Source organism: Phaenicophaeus curvirostris, chromosome 7 (assembly GCF_032191515.1).
Source record: "Phaenicophaeus curvirostris isolate KB17595 chromosome 7, BPBGC_Pcur_1.0, whole genome shotgun sequence".
Classification (NCBI taxonomy): Eukaryota; Metazoa; Chordata; class Aves; order Cuculiformes; family Cuculidae; genus Phaenicophaeus; species Phaenicophaeus curvirostris.
In genome coordinates this window covers 38,916,341-38,921,809 of record NC_091398.1, presented here as the reverse complement: position 1 = coordinate 38,921,809, position 5,469 = coordinate 38,916,341, and positions in this window count along the sequence as shown.

The window sequence follows — 5,469 nt, the reverse complement described above, 5'->3', positions numbered from 1 at the left end:
TGGTGTAGAGATGTATGACTTCTACCTTACATCCTCCAGCTTGTAGATGCTGCAAACAATTACCTGTCCAAGTCTACCTGCTTTATGGGGAAAGACAGATGGTGCTTGATTGCCTGTTTTTTCACTTTGGCTTTCTTACATGCTCCTAAATATATTGTGAGGGTGCGGGGGGGGCGGTTGTTTGCTTTTCTCCTCCTGTATTTTTTACTTGGTAGAAGACAAAACTTTCTGAATAGTGGTGTGTTCTAGAAAAATGAATTCAGATGAAGATAGAGATAGAAAAAGGAAATGAAGCAGGTACAAAAGTTTTTAGTTTCTTCAGCCTACGGGAGTGAAGACTGAGAAGTCATGCTAGGATTTTTGTGTACTTTGGGATGTTCTTTATCACCAGGGAAAGGAAAAATCTTTAAATTAGGCAGCTGTTGTTGGTGCTCCTTCATCTTGTTCCTTTCAGATAGCTTTGTATCTGTATTTCACTAAAACAATCCATAATACTTACCTGCATGGCTTTTGCAAGGGCAAGAAGAGGAGGAAGCTTTTCTGAGCAGGCTTTTGTCGTTTCCACACTAATTAAAATCTGTAGAAGCCCATTAAAAAATTGGCTACTTGAGGTGATCTGAAGACCATGCTGTAAGTTTTGTCATTGACCAGAACTGGAAATTACAAACTAGTGCTGAGAAAGAGAGAAGGGGAGAACGAAAACACCAAGTGTTGTCCAATTCTTTTATCCTCCTTGCACATTTTTCTGTTCCCAGACCAGAGACTTTAGTCCAAAGTGTGGTAGTAAATATATATTCTTATTTGAAACAACTAGATGAATGCTTAACTGTCCAGGAGCTCTTCTATCTATGTAGTGTTACAAAGGTATAAACCCCCTTATTAGCACCCTTTAATGATGAGCTGGAGTTAATGGCCCTGAGCTATGCTTTGAGCCATCACCTCCTCCCAGATGGTCATTAATCCTCAGGAGATGCCCTGTGCATTGCTCATTATTGCTTAAATAAAGATAATATTTTATAGTTTTTAAACATTCTTGTGCCACTGTTCCTTTAGCATACTTGTTATTCTGCTTCCAAGGTGTAGAGGATGGCAAAAATTGGACTTTATTGCAGCCTTGTAACCCCTCTGAACTGGAGTGGAGGCTTACAAAGCTGCACAGATTTTAAAAAAAAGTGTATACATAATATTGCATACATAATAGATGGGAATGGGTCCAAAACAATCTATTGCATAATTACCTAATTAATACAATCTGTAATAATTAAAAATCCTTTGGAGAATTTGTAAAAACATTTTACTATGCGTGTGTCGTAGATAATTTTCAGACTCTGTCTCAGCTGTTTGCTTTTTTTGTTGTTTTTAATTTGATCTTTCAAATTGCCAACAGTCTTATTGCTGCTTTGTGGCCCAAGCACTTAACAAATTTCATTTCTCAGATGAAAGGGACCAGATTTTCTCCCCAGAAGTGCAGTTCACAGGCAAGGGCAACATTCAGTGCTAACTTCTGCTTTGCAGAGACAGGTGTAAAAGGCAGGTTTACATAAGTCTATTTCAAGATTTTTTCAGCTGTTGAAGAGAATTAATAAAGAAAAATAAAAATTTGAAAGTAACAAAAATGGCTTTGGGCTAGACTTTTAAATCAAGATACAAAAATCGATTTTGCAGATACATTATAACCTCACTCATCTCAAAATGTTCCCACAGTGCATTTGTATCAGTGACACATATTTACTCTAGCAGAAATTCTGGAGCATTATATATACCTTTTACCTCCGTATTTATCAGCTACGTGGCCTGTGATGATGCTGATTTGTGTATTTCAGATGTAGGAGCAGGGCATGAGCAACGTTGTGCTTACTTGGTGATGAAGGTGCAGTGTTTTTGTGCAGCTGGTGATGCTCAGTTTCTCATCATACTGTAACTTTTTTAAGGAAAGGGCGAGTCTGTTGATGAAAACTGTTCAGCAAAATGTTGCACGTAGTTTCAGCAGAAATAAGAAGAGACAGTCATGTAACAGCCAGACAACTCCAGTCCTTTGTCCCAATACCTGGAGTAGTTGCTGCTATGTTCAGCAAAGCAATCCTGCAACCAAGTACAGGAGCAGTGTTAGCCTCACAGATGCACCATTTCAGGTCAGTTCTCTTTTCTCTGACACTAAGGTAGCATGGGAAAGCTTTTTATTTTTCTTTCCATTTCCTTTTTTTTAAAAAATGCCCAAACGGGAATCAAACAAAGGGTAATGGTGAAATCTGCACTGTCCCAGCCAAGCCCTCTGACTTCCTCTGTGATACCTAAAATAAAATGCTTTTTATTTAGTAAATATGTTTGAAAAGGCTCAGTCTATGAACACCTTGGTTTCAGGTCATTAGTTAAAACTGGAGCATCCTGGGAGCTGTAACCTCAACTTTGCTTTTACCGAGTCATCAGTAGTTTAAAAGCCAGGCAGCAAATTCTGCAGAAATGAAATTCATGTCACTAAAACCTACACTGATTTCTTGTTGGTGAGAAAAATTTTCTTTGAATAAATGATTAAGCATAGTGGAGAGCATTAAGTGTGTGGTCAATGCAGGAGATGCTCAATGAATAATTATTAGAAAATAAAGGATTTTTTTGGCTGTATCGAAGTGTGGGATTGTATCAGATTGATTTTTAATTGTGAAATCTATTTTTCACCTCAAAAGAGCCACTTAATAGTGTTGTCAGCCTAGTTTGTTACATTTAGTTTTGCAGTAACTGGAGTAACTGGAAAGAATCTATAATACCTGAAATGAAAATATTCACCATTGTGTATTAATTTTGGTTCTTATGAGACCAGCAGAATGAATGAATCGGTCAGTGAAAGCAGGCTGGATAGTTTGGCTTTTTGGGCTTATTATTGATTGTGGCACATGAGCTGATAGAAAGAATCCCAAAATGACAAAGTAGAGAGCGAGGGCAGCATCCAAACCCACTGTCTTTATATCACAGCAGCAAGATGACTGTGGATGATGCAGACTGAGTATGGTGTTTCCAGTAACGTTGTTGGCTTTGTTCAGTGCTAGTAAAACGGGGGGGGGACCAATACAAAGGGGAGATCTTGAAGTATGGTCTTCTGGAACATGTTTTTGGGTTTAATTTTGGTTTCTTGAGGCACATCTGGCAGTGCAGAGGCTTTGCCTGGGTGTTGGCTGGGATATGGGAGGCTGCCCTTGGCTTGTGGACCTGTTTGCACGCTGTTGCTTTTCATCATTGATGCTCAGCACATTATGCCAGAGCAGAAAGTCACTTTTCTTTTCTGGAAAGTGCTTATAACTCAGAGGCCTAACTCAATTTGGGCTTTTTCTGATGTAATTGTCTTTCCATAACAAAGTAGTGTTTTCCAGCCTCCTTGTTATAAAGTGTGTGAACATCTGCTTTGAGCTCAAAGTCAGTAAACAAGGACTGAATATCACCCCAAATGCATGTTGTTCAGTTCCCAAATCACAAAACTGTGGTTCATTGGCCACCTCTTCCCTGCACAAGTGCTGCAAGAAATTCCTCCTCTGTGAATCTTCCAATGACAAACTAAACTCCAATTTCTAGCAGCAAGGTTCGGGCGAGTTAAGGAGCCATTGAGTTCCCCCAGATACACCATGTACCTAAGATATTTAATTTGGGCTGCTGATGTTAAGTAACTTCTTGATTTTTCATAACCCAGGCAACTGAAATACTTCTTTTTTTTAATCTCTGTTTTGCAATCACTGAATCATATGATCAGCCCAAGGATATACATTTTGCAAATGAAACCAGATTATTATTAGCCTTAGCATGAGGAAGAAAAATAAAAAGTCTTCTTTGTATATTTTGCAAACTAGTTCCAGTTTGGTTTTAGATCTATTCAACTACACACCAAGAAGGTAATGAATGACCAAATGTAGCAGTTTCATGTGTGCTGGATGGCTTATGTCAGTACTAACTTTGAGTAAACTGGAATGTCGTTTTTGGTACACAATAATAATATGAAAACTCCTAAATAAACCATATTTGGGTTTTAAATGAAAAGGAACGTATATGTGTCTATGATCTGGTTGTTTATTTTTTTCCCACCCCCCTGGCAGGTTTCTTGAAAGAAATTATGCCAGCAAATTAGCATTTCCAGTCCTTTAACATACATTCCTGGAGGTATTCATTTCCAAAGAGAGCACTTCTGGGAATGGCAGCAACATGCTTGGTATTGCTCCAGCTGTCTGGCAGCGAGGTGTGCTCTGCATCGCTTGCCTTTCAGTGGTGGTTGTAGGGCACCTGTCTTTTGTTTGCTGTTATACCTTTAAAGTTTTGTCTCTTTGACTCCTTGTAAAGATAATGTGCCTGCCAGGCATTTCTTGGTAGCCTGCCACAACACAAATGCTAACCTGTAGCTTCTCCTGTAGTCACTGCTCAGGTGTCACATATCGCTTTCCCTAATTTATTTAGATAGTTCTAATATGGCTGTGGTTAATGATATTCTTACAATGCTCTTGTTTGTATTTTCATGTGTCTTTGCAAACAGTTATGCTAATTCAAAATGAACAGTGGTTGTTTTGTGACCTAGGTGGTGTAAGAGGATGTAGCACATCGTCTGAAAAGCTACAGTATGTTTTGTGACATCATCGTGACATGATGCAAAACATCATGTGGCAGCTCTTATGGCGCAGGTGTCATTACGTTTTGCATCAAAATGTTAAAAATACCTTTTGTCAGTTTGCTAATTGCCTTATATTCTTGCCTGGTAACCTCCAGCACCTTCACCTTGGTGAAATGGAGAGGAGTAAAGGCACCAGTGCATCTACTCATGCCCTTGAGTCTACCTTGTCCCGCACCAGCTAAGGCTGCAGCTTGCAGTGAGCATGATGCTCTGGTTTGTGCCATTGTGTTGGCTGCTTTTGACTCTGTGGTGATTAATAATGATTTATTTGAATGCTTTAGGGCAACTTTCCAGGCCAGAAAGTTTTCTGCTCATCCCAGCTTCAGCCAGTGTCAACTCTGACTTCAGGAAATAGAACCAGATTCTGAAAAGTTAACCAAAGTAACCAATGTGATAGTTTTTAAGGCCTTTGGATCCAGTGATCAGCAAGTCTGGTGGAGAGGAGAATAACCTTCATCTGGACTGGAGGGGTGGCATGGCAAGATTTCTTATGGCCCTTGCTCCAGGAAACTGCTGATAAAATTACCAAAGCTCTGAAAAAATGAGGCTCTGGATAATGACACCTTGGCATGAAAGGAGAGAATGAAAGCATGTGTTACTAGTAAAGGTAAAAAGAGTTAAAAAAGTAAAAAGCCCCAAAGGAGACATTGTTGTGCTAAGGAAGCTGTAGATCTGATTATTTTTCCTTGTAGCTCTTTCCCCATTATCTTCAACTGAACCAGGATTTCAGTACTTAAATTTTTCAGGTAAACATTAACATTTAAGATCATACAAACTGCTTGAGAATTACAATTTTTTTTTTCCAAGTTCAATGTCTGCTGCTGCCT